Source organism: Rousettus aegyptiacus, unplaced genomic scaffold, assembly GCF_014176215.1.
Source record: "Rousettus aegyptiacus isolate mRouAeg1 unplaced genomic scaffold, mRouAeg1.p scaffold_m13_p_10, whole genome shotgun sequence".
NCBI lineage: Eukaryota > Metazoa > Chordata > Mammalia > Chiroptera > Pteropodidae > Rousettus > Rousettus aegyptiacus.
The window spans coordinates 69108217-69123405 of NW_023416285.1; the positions used below are offsets into that span (position 1 = coordinate 69108217).

General features: G+C 33.4%; 1 pseudogene; it reads right to left on the bottom strand.

The window, feature by feature from the left end:
• Positions 1-9313: 9313 nt before the first annotated feature.
• On the bottom strand, positions 9314-9420 carry LOC118608797 (annotated as a pseudogene).
• Between the last annotated feature and the right edge of the window lie 5769 nt (positions 9421-15189).

The window sequence follows — 15189 nt, forward strand, 5'->3', positions numbered from 1 at the left end:
GATGCATTTAATAAAATGTCACTGATAGGTTAAAAGTAAAAGGAATAAAAAATAGACAAATATTAACCATAAGAAAGCTGGAGTGGCCATATAAACAATAAAACAGTTTCTCTTTAAGAGATACTATATTATCAGTGATAAAAATTTTACAGAATGAGGAAAGACTCAATGCATCAAAGAGGCTCACAATCTTAAATATGTATATATTTAATAATGTAGCTTCAAAATAATGAAGCAAACAATGACAGATATAAAAAGAATAAAAGACAAATCCATAATGATTTTGGAGATATTATAACTCTTCTTTCAATAATATTAATCAACTTAACTGATATTTAAAGAACAATTTACCCTAGAACTTCAGAAAAAATTTTTTCCAAGTCTGTATGGAACGTCCACTATTATGGGTCCTATGCTGAGTCATAAAATGCCTCAATAAATTTCAAAAGATTGTAATTTCAAAGAGTACATTTTATGACCACACTGAATTAAATTAAAAAATCAATAACAAAAAGATATCTAGAAAATTTTTAAATTTTTGGTAATTAAAAAAAAATTCTCTTTTCCTAGTGGGTCAAAATGATATCAGAAGTGAAAGTAAGAATATGTTGGACTAAATAATAATGAAAACTTGTCAAATTTGTGAGATACAGATAGAAAAGTGCTTAAAAGGAAATTTATATCTTTAAATGTTGTATTATAACAAAGTTTTAAAATCAATGATCTAAGCTTTCCCTTAAGTTAGAGGAAGAACAAATTAAAACTAAAATGAAAAAAGTAATAAAGGTAAAAATAGAGATCAATTAAATAGAAAAAAAGAAACAATGGAGAAAATCAATAAAATCTGAAATAATTTCCCTGAAAACATTAAGCAGATTGATAAACTCCTGACTAAATAATCAAGGAAAAAAGAAAGAATACACAAAAGATAAACATCAAGGATGAAAAGGGAATAAAACTAGAGATCCTAAAGTTATAAAATATTTAATGATTATTATGAAAAATTTATACCAATAAATTTGACAATTCCGATAAAGTGAACAAATACAAAATTGAAGAGAGGAAATAAAAAATCAAAATAGTATTATATTTGTAAAAGTCTTCATATTCATTAGTAAAAACTTCCCCCAAAGAAACCTTCAGTCCCAGATGTATTCCCTGCTGAATTTATTAAACATTTAAGGAAGAAAAAAACAAAAATACCCTCAAACTCTATATCGCATCATACACAAAAAATAATTTAAAATAAATCATATGGGTAAGCATACAATCTCTAAAATATCTTCCTTGGGGTAGACAAATATTTTTCAGGAATCAAAATTCATAAACAATAAAAATATAAATTAGATTTTATCAAAATATCTTATCAAAGGTGCTATTAAAATAGATATGCAACTGACCGAAAGAACAAATTTGCAATGCATGTATCCGAAAAGCATTTGCATTGGAATATATCAGCTACGTCTACAAATTGATATTAAAAGGCAACCTTATAAAAAAGGGATAGAAACTTTAAAAAAATGTTATGGAAGAAGATATACATAGGGCTACTAATACATGCTTACCAATACTAGTGATTTAGGAAATGCAAATTAAAGCCACATGAGATACTATATACATGGTTGAATTAAGAAGACTGACAGCATTAAATATTGATGAGAATAAAACAACTAGGCATTTTAAACATCGCTGATGGGAGTATAAATGGTACAGCCATTTTCAGAGAAAGATTTGGCATTTTCTTATAAAGTTAAGCATATATTTCTGCTATGACCCAGAAATTCCATATAGATATTTACCCAAGAAAATCCCAAACATGTTTCCACAAAGGCACTTATCGATGATGTTCATAGCAGTTTTATTGAAAATAGATAAAAACTGGATACATCCTAAATACCTTCCAACCAAAAAATATATAAATTAAGATGTGGTACATTTACATAATGAAATAGTACTTAAACAGTCAATGATACAGATATGGTTTAAAAAAATAAGCTGGACATTAAAAAGTATGAACTATATGATTACATTTATATGAAATTTTATAACAGGTAAATCTGATGTAAGAAATTAGAACAGTAGTAGTTTATGCAGGTTGATGTAGAACATGAAGAGGGAATTTCATGTGTTGGTGGAAATATTTTTTATCTGGTATTCATGTGGGATATGTGGATGCATGCACTTGTAAAATGAGTTGAAATATTATACTTAAGATCTGTGCATTTCACTTGCTGTTAAAATGTACAGCTGAAACTTGTTGGATTTTGTTAACCAATGTCACCATAAAAAATAAAAATTTAGAAAATTAAAATTTTTAAAAATTCAAGCTGAAAAAAAAAATTGTGCATTTCACTGTGTGTATATTCTATCTTATTAAAAATGTTGCTCATTCTACAAATCAATAATTTTCTGATTTTTGTTTTTATTTTAACCAATAATTATGAAGTTGAAATCTCCAAATTTTCTGAGGATAAAATGGTTTTAGTGTAGTTCAATTTCACTGACATTTTCTAAAGTGCTTCATAGGAAAAGTTTATGATCTAAGAGTATATGTTGTTTTTGTTCTAGTGTTCTGTTGTCTGACTTGTTGAAACATTCACAACATGTTTATTTATTTAGTTGTCCGTTAAAAAGATGCAATATTCCATTTTGAGAAATGAATTTATACTGCTGTGCATCTGGCAATTATCACAGCTCTAAATGAACATGCTCTGTTGGCTTAATCCCCATTCTAATACAGTGCTACGCTAGAAATGATTGTATGGTGTTTAAGCCTAATATCCTTTCCATCGTTTTATGGCACTTGGGCTTCATGCATTTGGAGACTGCTTTCTGATGTCAAATGCATTTTTAGTTTTCCAAGCAGCCCATTTCTTGAAGGACTAGCAAAAGGAAGCTATTCTGACCATTTGTCTGAACTCATGGAAATTTCAGCCTAGCCCAGATGATGAGACTCAGCTTTTGTGTGAAACAGGTAAAGGCACCATTTAAAATGCTACTGGCAATTTTCCTGAGCCTTTACAACAACAGGTGTTCCAGAGCTTCTCTTTCTATAATGTTCTCCAAAATTGCAAATTATATGGCAGTATGTTTGTTTTGACAACAAAAGAACTTTTTCCTATCAGGGTGATAGGCGATTGTGATTATTTTAATCATATTTCAGAACTCTACCTATAAATTCTATATGATTGAATCAGGGTGCAATTTGATTCTTTCACTAAGATAAGGCTATGTATGATATATGGAAAATACAATTCATTACTGTGACAGATTTGTCAAGTGTTAGACCTTTGGCATGCAATGCAATGGCAAGAGAGTTATGAACTATCCATAAAGCGCTTTGGTCTGGCTCAGAGGGGTTTTTGGTTATGTATGTGTGTTGACAACACAACCAAGTACTGAACTGTATCAATTTTGCCCAATTGAATTGTATTTGTCAGTTTAATCATCAAAATTACCAGCACTATTCCAGTTATCTGGGTCATTAAAGTGATTGAATTAGACTGACTACTCTTAATCTGATTGCTCCCTAGGTAATTGGTCTTCAAAGAGAAAATCTAGGCAGATGTCATAATAAACCATGATAATATGATGCTAAACAGCTGTGGATTGGGAGCTCTTTCTAAAAGGTTTAGGTCTCTGTTCAAAATGAGAATTATTAAATATCTCATGGAAATTAACAAAGTAAGAGTTTGCCACTTTTATGAAATCATTGCTTAGTGTGAGAAGTTAGCCAAATAATTGAATAAAAAGGTGTATGATCTGTCTTTAGTTTTAGTTTTTTTCTTCATTGTTAGACTCACTGTTTTGTGAAGTTTAAATAAAATTTCAAGAAAATATTTCTTAGACTACTTACTGGGTAATGTTTACTTCCAACCTTAGGAAAGTCAAGGGAGAAAAAGGTAATTAGTAAAATATAACCCAACAGGTTCAGTTGCTTAAAAGAAAGCTGTTAGAAGAAGAATTACGCCAGGTTTGGTGGATGTACTACTAATAAATATTTCTTGTTAATTTCTCTCAGATTACCATTTCCCCCACGTTCTCATATGTCTCTTCACTGCTGGCTTGCTGTGTACATCCTCTAAAATACTCAGGTATATGTACTGTTTCTATTTCTGAAAGAATTTATCTGCCATTATTGTTTGGAAATTTTGTCTACTGGAGTAATTGTTATTAGTCTTTCATCTTTGGTTGCTCTTACCTTGGGCTCAGAGGCTATTGTAGAAATCCAGGTGAGCACTGGTGATAGCTTGGAATACTGTACTTTCAGCAGAGAATATAAGAAGTGATGATTAGGGATATATTTTAAAAGTAAAATAAATGGACATGTTTTGTGGCCATGTATGCTTTACTGCTGTGTTTGTGTCTTCGGGGACACAAATTATATCTCTGCTGGTGTTGAATTATGTGTATCTTATGCCACTTGAGGGAAAGAAAGAACACCATTGATTCATTTGATCATTACTTAAATATAATTATTAAGCCTTTCTACATGCTATGAGTTAGTGTCATATAATTTTTTTTTAATTAAGTGTCAATTATTAGTTTTTCTTCTAATGTTGAAACAGAAGGCCTTTTTTAGAAGTGCAACTCCTTGGTTTCAGGTCAGACCAAGGCTTCATTTCAGATTCTAGCTCACAGCCAGCTGTAGTTTATTTTAGTTACTTATGCTGGAAGAGCACATGCTGCTTTTAGAGTTTAAGAAGTTCTAACAGATGCCATTCCTCTTCTGCACTTGAATATTGGAGCAGTTAAAAGATATATTAAGTGACATAAGGCAAGTATGGACCAATATAGAACTTTTGCAGATGAAGCAGATATTAAGGTATGACATATCTTCAGTTCAGTGGGATGTAGGCCAATTTACCTACTCAATTCAAAGGCAGAAGCTATCTCTATAAACTGTAGCAAGGAGAATCTAGTAGAATAGGATTTCTAGTGGGGAAAGAAATGGGGTGGGGATACACAAGTCCAGTTTATCAGATTAAGTTGCTCCTTGTCCCATAGAGACAGTTTGGTGAAGGGACTGGGAATGAGGCCAGGCAGATTAAAGGAGATTTCACTGAAGGAAACTCATAGAGTAGAGAAGAAACACTCCTAACTCCAACAGCATTTGCTATAACCTCTTTTCCGATACCCATTAGTAGGGGAGGAGGAGCTTACACTGAACTTATCTACATTTTTCTTTCCTAGACACTAGTCTTTTTCTCCTTAGCTTCCATTTAGAATTAGACATTAATTCTATAAATCTACTCTCCAGGTGCGGTATTTAAGCCAAGACATAAATGATGTGAAGAATCCAGGTATAGAGCTATTTAGGCAGATGAAGCAGAAATTACAGTTTCCTTAAAAGGAGGCAATTATGGTTAGTTAAGAGAGCAGAGTTGTGCAGGGGCCATCTCATCAGCCTTGAAAGTTGAAGTAAGAATCAAATTTTGTTCCACTTACAAAATGAAGCTATGGAGATCTCATAAATAGAAAAATACCAGATCTAAGGATTAGTTTGCTATGTTGTAGATATATTAAAGAGAGAACAGTGGGCTCAGAGGCTGTTGTAGAAATCTAGGTGAGCAGTGGTGATGGCTTGGACTAGTGCAGTATCAGTAGAGAATATAAGAAATAGTAAACTAGGGATATATTTTAAAAGTAAACTTGATTAGGAATTGGATTGGATACAGGGTATAAGAGAAAGAGAGAACTCAAAAATGTACCCTAGGATTTTGTTTAATTAACTGAGTAGATGCTAAAGCTATTTACTGAGATGAAGGCATGGAAAGATAGGTGTTTCTGTTTAATTTTTCAGAAAAATGTCTAGCTTTTTTTAATTTCAGATGTATTTTGAAACGCCAATTAAATATTTAATATTGAATTGTCAGTTTGATTTTTAAGCCTGGAACTTGGAAGAGGTTAGGGTAAGAAATAAATTGGAGTCATCAGTATGGAATTGATAGTTAAAGTCATGTGTTTGAATGAAATCCCAAAGGCAGAGGGTTTAGATATCCAAAGGGGGCTTAAATATCAAGAGATAGTACAGGTCAGAAGCCTGAGTATTTCAACATCCAGCCGTATGCTCTAGAATTGGTGTAACATATTTTCCTAAAATCCTTTGTCCCACTCTCTTTTATAAGTTTAATATCGGTATCTCTTATCGTCTTTGCTCCATTATCATGGGAAAAAAAAAAAACTTATGATAGGAAAGAATTTTTATTGACACATTTGAATCCAGATGTGTTAGAAACTCATTCCTCACCATTGCTGAGTTGTATTTAACTGTCTTTGTAGATGATGTCCAAATCTTCAGATATTTTTATATTTATTACATTGAAAAGTATTCTGTTCAAAAATAGAAGAAATTTTAAGCAAAGTAAATAATCCCTAGAGGCTATCTGGTGAATAATTTTCCCAACCAGTTCCCTGAAGAGCTTAGCAATTATCCTTCCTGTTTATTGAATCAGCCAAATAATATAATCATGACCATATCCTAGGGGGATTTCAGCAAGTTGATCCACTATAATATCTGGATAGGGAAAAAGAATGTTCACCAGCTTTAGAAAGGATTAGCTATACTTCCTACTGTTTGGGGTGAAATTTAAGCTTAAATTTAAATGACTGTTTGCATTCCCAATAGGTTCTAAAATGGAAAAAGAAAATTAAAAACCTTATTCTACAACAGTTAACTAGAAAGAAAATCTGTCTTTAATAAAATTATCATATTTAGTTATCTTTTTTGCTTTCCATGTTCATTTTCCTGAAAAGTTTATTTAAATAGTTAAACTGACCAAAAATGTGATTTTCAGTTTAAGAGTGGCCTTTAGTTATTATAAAAATAGTAGCAAACATTATTCCTGGGTGGTGTGCCATAGGGTACATGTCACTCACCTGACGAAGTATCTGCTGTGAGCCTGAAATCAGCATTAACAAAATCTACGTCTTTGGGCACATGACTTAACTTCTTTAAAATCTGGTATCTCTAGATTGAAATGTAGTGGCCTATGGCCACTTTTTAAATTTCCTTGTTTATGGCATTTACCATTCTAACAAATGTTAAATTGTGAGGGCTAATATTCCTAAATCTAATATAATGAGTGATTTATATATTCCTGGCTACAAAGTGCCAAATTTGTGCCTGACAATCTACCAGATGCTTCCACATATTATCTCAGTGAATAACCCTAAAAACCCTATGCTTGAGGTACTATTATTCCCATATGAAATGTGAGAAAACTGAAGCTCAAAAGTTTAAGCAGCTTAACTAATATTTCACAGTAAATACTTTTTAGATTTATGTAATTTCCAAATCTATTCATTCTCCCTTACCAGATTCCTACTTAAGCTCCAAAGAACAAGAATTTTTGGTGGTTATTTTTTAAGAACTATTTAAGATTTTATTTTATTTTATTTTGTTAAGAATATTTAACATGAGATGGACCCTTTTAACAAATTTGGAGTGCTCGAAAGAGTGTTATTAACTATAGGCACAATGTTGCACAGCAATTCTAGAACTACCCATCTCGCATAAATGAATCTTTTTTTAGACTTTAAGAATTCTATAGCTATATTTTCAGACCTTCAATAGCACATTTAAAATGGAAAACTAATTTCTCTTCTCAAATGTCTCACTTATTGGCTTAAATATTTTATCAAATTAAATAAAAATATGGGATTTCTAGACAGTTCAATTAAAAATACAAATATTGTGTTTTAAGGGTTTAATATCAGTCCATTACTTTCCATTTCTTCATTTCCAGGAAAATAGAACTGCATGTGCATAGAACTACATTTTCATGAGGTAAGACAAATAGGTTTTCATAGAGATTTTAATAAACTCTTATTTCTCAAGTTGAATTTTAAAGACAATCAACATGACTATCTTCCAGCACAATTCTACTAGAAATCAACCCAGTCAGAATCAGTGGTGGGAGCAGGCTGTAATCTGAATTTTAAATAGGCTACATCCTTCTCATTTAATTCATCTTTGTACAAAATTGCATGAATGCTAAATTTTGATTCACCGTCCTCATCTAGTCAGGAAAGACTTAAGTAGAAAAAAGTTCTAAGTCAGTGAATTAGGAGAACATTTCAGTGAAAAACAAAAATAGCCTTTGACAAATCCCTTGAATTTCCCATGAAATACGATATATATAGCTTTGAATGCACTAGACCATAATGTTAATAGATAAAGAAAACTGTATAATAATATATATTATTGATTCCAAAATGTTCATAGTTTCCAACAACTCATTGCATTATCCTTTATATTGTCTTCATTTTCATCTTAGACTTTTCTAATTCTTGTCTGAATAAATTTTCTCATTTTTCCCCCCCTAGGATATTTCCCCCTACCACACATTACCAGATGATTTGAAAGACTTCATTCACTGCTCTGTGAGTGGTGGGAGCAAAATGTTCGTCTTCTATTCTTGTCTCCTTCAGTTTATACCAACATGCATAAACTATTTTTAAAATATAATTTTTTTATTTTAGACTAATTTTAGATATACAGAAAAGTTGTGAAGACACTACATGGTTCCCATATGCTCAACACCAGTTTTCCCTATTATTAATACCTAACATTGATATGGTACACTTGCCACAATTAATAAACCAATATAATCATTATAACTAAAGTCCATACTTTATTTAACTATGGAGCCCACACTTAAGTAGTGAAGAATTACGCTCCATTTTTCAGTCAGGGGATATGTATACATTTTTGGAATTCTTCTCCATGGGAGGTTTGTCTATTCGCTCCCATTTATATATCTATTCAGACATTTATTTATATTAGTTATAATCACACTTTTTAAAATGTTTTGAGTTATAACCAAATACCATTTTATATATTTTATATTTTTTTGCTCAAATTATTCCAGCTTTGGCCATTGGGATCTCTTTCAGTTGGTCCCTGTGTCCCTTTGACACCTTTAACATACCCCCATCATGTGTGGTGTGTTGTACATGTGTGTGTGTGTGTGTGTGTGTGTGTGTGTGTGTATGAGAACTTCCTAACATTCTGACATTATAAGATACTCGAGACTCATCTTGTGTAATTTCTTTTCTATTCTTAAAGTAGTCATTTTTCCAAGGAGCCAGGATTTAATATTGCTCATAGCAGTGTAGGAACTCTAACTCTTTTGGTTACTGTTTGCATGGTATATGATTTTCCATCCTTTTACTTTAAACCTAATTATGTTTTGAATCTAAGTATATATTGTAGGCAACAAATAGCTGAATAAAATTTGTAATACATTTGGGATGTATCTGCATTTTAATTTTAGTGTTTAATCTATTTGCATATATAACATAATTACTGATAGGGTAGATTTTAGATATAGTATTTGACTATTTTTTTCATTTGACTATTTTAATTGATAAGAATAGATACTACTCTTGATCTTAGCCAAAAGGCCAAGAAGCGATCATTTAACTATTTTTAAGATTTTACTTTTAGAGCAGTTTTGGATTTACAACAAAATTAAGAGGCAGGTGCAGAGATTTTCCATACAACCTTGTTCCCCACCTCCCACTGCATATCCTTCCTTATAATCAATCACTTACCAGAATGGTACACATTTTACCAAGGATGAACCTACACTGACACATCGTAATCACCCATATTTTACCTAAGGCTTTACTCATGGTATTGTACATTCTATGGGTATAGAAAAAGTATGGCATGTATTCAGCATTATAATTATATAGAGAGTATTTTCAATGCCCTAAAAATCTGTGTGCCCCCTTTTACCCTTGGTTACCACTTATCTTTTTGTTGTCTTTATAGTTTTACCTTTTACAGAATATCATATAGTTGGAACAATACATGTATAGACTTTATAAAATGGCTTATCTAATTTAGTATTATGCATTTAAAATTTCTCTATGTCTTTTCATGGCTTGATAGCTCATCTTTTTGACACTAAATAATATTCCATTGTCTTGGTATTATCCAAGTTTGGTAATTATGAATAAAGCTGCAAGAAATGTGTATGTAGGCTTTTTGTGAATATAAGTTTTTAGCTTCTCTGGGTAAATATCAAGGATTCCAATGCCCAGATTGTATGGCAAGAATATGTTTAGTTCTACTTTTAAAAATACCGAACTGTCTTCCAAAGTAACCATAACATTTTGCATTTTTGCCAGCAAAATGTAAGAGTTCCTGTTGTACCAACATTAGGTGGTGTCAGTGTTCCAGTTATTGCCATTTTTATAGATGTGTAATGGCATCTCATTGTTTTAATTTGCATTTCCCTGATGACATATGATATGAGGCTTCTTTTTCTGTATGATTGGCCATCTGCAAATCTTCTTTGGTGAGGTATCTGTTAAGACCCATTTGGTAAATATATTTTTTATTTTTCAATTACAATTGGCATAAAATATATTAGTTTTAAGTGTACAACATAATGATTAGATATTTATATAAATTATAAAGTGATCGCTTCAATAATCTAGTATCCATCTGACACTATACATAGTTATTACAATATTGTTGACTATATTCCTTATGCTATGCATTACATCCCCATGACTATTTTGTAACTACCAATTTGTACTTCTTAATTCCTTCCCCATTTTTACCCACTTCCCAGTCTTCCTCCCATTTGGCAACCATCAAAATGCTCTCCATATCTATGAGTTTGCTCCTGTTTGTTTATTTTGTTCTTTAGATTCTACATATGAAGTCATATGGCATTTGTCTTTCTCTATCTGACTTACTCCACTCAAAATAATACCCTCTAGGTCTATCCATGTTGTTGCAGATGGCAAGATTTCATTATTTTTTATGATTGAGTAATATTCCATTGTATATATGTACCACTTCTTTATCCATTCATCTATTGATGGACACCCAGGTTGCCTGCATACCTTGATTATTGTAAATAATGCTGAAATGAACATATTGGATGCACATGTCTCTTCAAAGCAATGTTTTGCATTTCTTCAGATAAATACCCAGAATTGGTATTACTGGGTCCTTCTTTGTCTCTTGTTATAGCCTTTTTTTTAATGTCTATTTTGTCTGGTATAAGAATTGCTACCCCAGATTTTTGTCGTTGTTTCCATTTTCATGAACTATCTTTTTTCTATTCCTTTACTTTCAGTCTGTGTGTGTCTTTTGATCTGAAGTGAGTCTCTTGTAGTCAACATATGTAAGGGTTTTGTATATGCAGTTATTGCCATTTTATTATTCATATTTTTCAACTCTTCTCCTTCTCTTCCTCCTCCTCCTCCTCCTTCTCCTCTTCCTCCTTATTTTTCTTCTCCTTCTCCTTCTCCAAGTCCCTTAAATACTTCTCATAATGCTGCTTTGTGGTGATGAACTCCTTTAGCTTTCTCCCGTCTAGGTAGCTCTTTAATTGTCCTTCAATTCTAAATGATAGTTTTGTTGAATAGAGTAATCTTGGTTGTAGGTCTTGGCTATTCATCATTTTGAATACTTTCTGCCAATCCCTTCCAACCTGAATAGCTTCTGTTGAGAAATTAGCTGACCGTTTTATGGGAGTTCTCCTATAGTTGACTAATTGCTTTTTTCTTGCTTCTTTTAAGATTTTCTCTTTGTCTTTAACCTTTGACATTTTAATTATGATGAGTCTTGGCATGGTCCTCTTTGGGTTCATTTGTTTGGGACTCTGTGCTTCCTGGGATTGAATGTCCATTTCTTTCACCAGATTGAAGAATTTTTTCATCATTATTTCTTCAAACAAGTTTTCAACTCCTTGCTCTCTCTCTTCTCCGTCTGATATTCCTATGATGCAAATGTTGTCATGCTTGATGTTGCCCCAGAGGACCCTTAAACTATTCTCATTTTACAAAATTTGTTTTTCTTGGTACTGTTCTTATTGGGTGTTTTCTGCTACCTTATCTTTTAAATGGCTGGTTTGATCCTCTGCTTTGTCTAATCTATTGATTCTCTCTAATATATTCTTTATTTCAGTAATTGTAGTCTTCATTTCTGACTATTTCATATTTGTGTTTCCTATTTCTTTGTTAAAGTCCTCGCTGATTTCATTTACTCTTCCCATATGTTTATTGAGCATACTTATGATCAGTGTTTTTAACTCCACCTCTGGTAGATTGCTTATCTCCATTTTGTTTATTTCTTTTTTCCTGGAGCTTTGTTCTATTCTTTCATTTGGAATATGTTTCTTTGTCTTTCCATTTTGCCTGTGTCTCTGTATTTGTTTCTATGTATTATATAGGACTGCCATGTCTCCTGGTCTTAGTAGAGTGGCCTTATTTTTCTGTGGGGCCCAGTGATACTCCACGTGTGTCCCTTCTATGGGTTGTGTGTGCCTTCCTGTCATATTTGAGTTTTGGTTGCTGTTTGCACATTGATGGAGATTGACTTTCAGGCTCATTGGTTGTGAAGACTGGCCATGGCTATAGTAAAGCTGTTGTTGAAGGGCTGACCCTATAGCGCAGGATTCACTTAGTAGGGCACTGGTGCCTTTTCAGGCTGACCTCTGGGTGTGTCATCCTGGGATGTGGTGCTCCAGCAAGCCATATACTGCATATACCGGCCCCAGGTTCTCCTGGGAAGGGTCCCACAACAGGTCAAGTTCAGCCAAGCTTGTACCTGATTTGGGGCCACCTGGCATAAGCCACCAAGCAATTTGAAGGTGGCCACAACCCATGCTGGGTTTGGAAGTGCCTCAGGAGGAGAAGTCACAAACCAAGGCTGGCTGCCATCACTATTGGGCTTGGGATTGCTCAGCAAGAAGATGGAGCATGCCAAGGCCAGATGCTGCTTATTGGGGTTTCTGAACCTTTGAGAGGTTTTAGAAAAGTTTGCAGAATGAGCCAAGACAGACCATTTGTATGAAAAAGCCACTGGAATTCACTTGGGTGGTCTAGCAAATCAGGAGGGGTAGGTCTCAGGGAATCACCTGGGCAGGACGACCTTTGTTAGCCAGTTTGATGAACACCCAGATATTGAGGCTCCCCGCATCTGCACACAATGAGGGGGGAAGTCTCAACAGAGGGACAATGGATCCTGGCAGCACTTCTGTCTCAGAGAAAACTACCTCTCCAGTCTTTGCCTAGAAGCCAGACAATTCAGTTTCTACCCATAAATCCCTAGTGCCTTCGAACTGCTGCCCCAGCGCTGGATCTCACAGCAAATGAGTAAGTTCATGCATGGACCTTACTTTAAGATGGCCACCTGTGACTCCTGCAACCCTCCATCTCATTCAGCCATAACCTCAGCTGATTTTTAAAACCAGAAGTTGTGGAAACTTCCCTTATTGGCATTGAAACCCTGGGCTGGGGAGCCTGGTGCGGGGGTGGGACTCCTTGCTCCTCCAGTGGAATCTCTGCAAGCAAGATATCCCTCCCTATTTTAACTGCTATACATGGATATGGCAACCAGCTCCTTCTGCTTCTTCACCACACCCCCTACCGGTCTCAAGGTGGCTTCTTCTGTTTGTCCTTAGTTATGGGACTTTTGTTCAATTAGACTTCATGTGATTCTCAATGATGTTTTTTCTGTAGTTGTAATTTTGATGCAGTCATGAGAAGAAGCAAGCACAGTGTGTACCAAATCTGCTATTTTGAATGGAAATCCATTACAGCCTATTTTTTAATCCGACTGCTTTCTTATTGTTGAGCTTTCATAATTCTTTGTATATTTTCGATAACAGTTCCTTATTAGATGTGTATTTTGCAAATGTTTTCTCTCAGTCTGTTGCTTGTCTTCTAACCTCTTGATATTGTATTCACAGAGTAGAAGATTTTAATTTAAATGAAATCCAGCATATCAATTATTTCTTTAATAGATCATGTCTTTGAAACTGTAGCTAAGAAGACATCACCATACTAAAGATCATATAGGTTTTTCCTTATGTTATATTCTAGGAGTATTATGGTTTTGCATTTTCCTTGTAGGTCTATAATTCATTTTGAGTTAATATTTGTAAAGGGTATAATTTAGGTCCTCTCTGAATTTGTTTATCAAAGTTTTACAGTTTTCCTCATATATGTGTCTTATACATATTTTGTTAGATTTATACCTAAGTATTTCATTTTTGATGGTGGTAATGCAAATTGTATTTCTAATTTCAAATTTCACTTGTTCATTGTTGGTATATAGGAAAGATTAATTTTTGTATATTTTCCTCATTTGCTGTTTGCTATAATTGGTTTTTAATTCCAAGATTTTTTTTGTCAATTATTCTGTATATTCCATATAGTGTATGTGGATGATCAAGTCAACTGTAATAAAAACAATTTTGTGGTTTTCTTCCCAATTTTTGAAAATTTTATTTCATTTTCTTGCCTTATGGCATTAACAAGGACTTTCAATAAGATGTGGAAAAGGAACCGTGAGAAGAAACATCTTTACTTTTTACTTGATCTTAATGGGAAAGCTTTTCATATCTCTCCTTATGGATGTTAGCTGCAGATTTTTTGTAGCTTTTATCAATTGAAGAATTTCTCCTCTGTTACTCTTTCTTGAGAGATTTTATCATGAATGGGTCTTAGGTTTTTCAAAGTGCTTTTTCTGCATTTATTGATATGACCATGTCATTTTTCATTTTTAGGTCCTCAAATAACATCATTTCATTCAATGTTGATTCTTTATAATGTTCATGAGAGAAAAAAAAAATTATTCCCAGCTGGAACCACTGTTGATGTGGAGTTTGCACATTGTCCCTATGCCTGTGTGGATTTTCTCTGGGTATTCTGCATTCCTCTCACATCTGAAAGACATGCACGTTAAGCAAATTGGCATGTGTAAATTGCCTCAGTCTGAGTGCAGTTGTGAGTGTTAGCATACCCTGAGTCCTGTCCAGAGAGGATTCTTGCCTTGCGCCCTGAGCTGTGGGGAGTGGCTCAGACCACTCACAACCCTAAGCTATAGTAAGTAGGTTGGTAAATGATTATCTTACTTGTTTTTATTAATTTTTCTTAAATGTACGTATAGCTCACATTTATTTTAATGTTTAATATTACAAGTGTTTTGAGTCTTTAGAATTTGGTGATATATTTTCTTAAGTTTATTGGGGTAATATTGGTTAATACAATTATATAATTTTCAAGTGTACATTATAATTATACATCTGTATATTCTATTGTGTTTATGACCAAAAGTCCAGTTTCCTTCAGCTACCATATATTTGATCCCCTTTGCCCACATCACCCTCCGCTACCACCCTGTAGTTGACCTCCTTTAACCATCTACCTACCCCT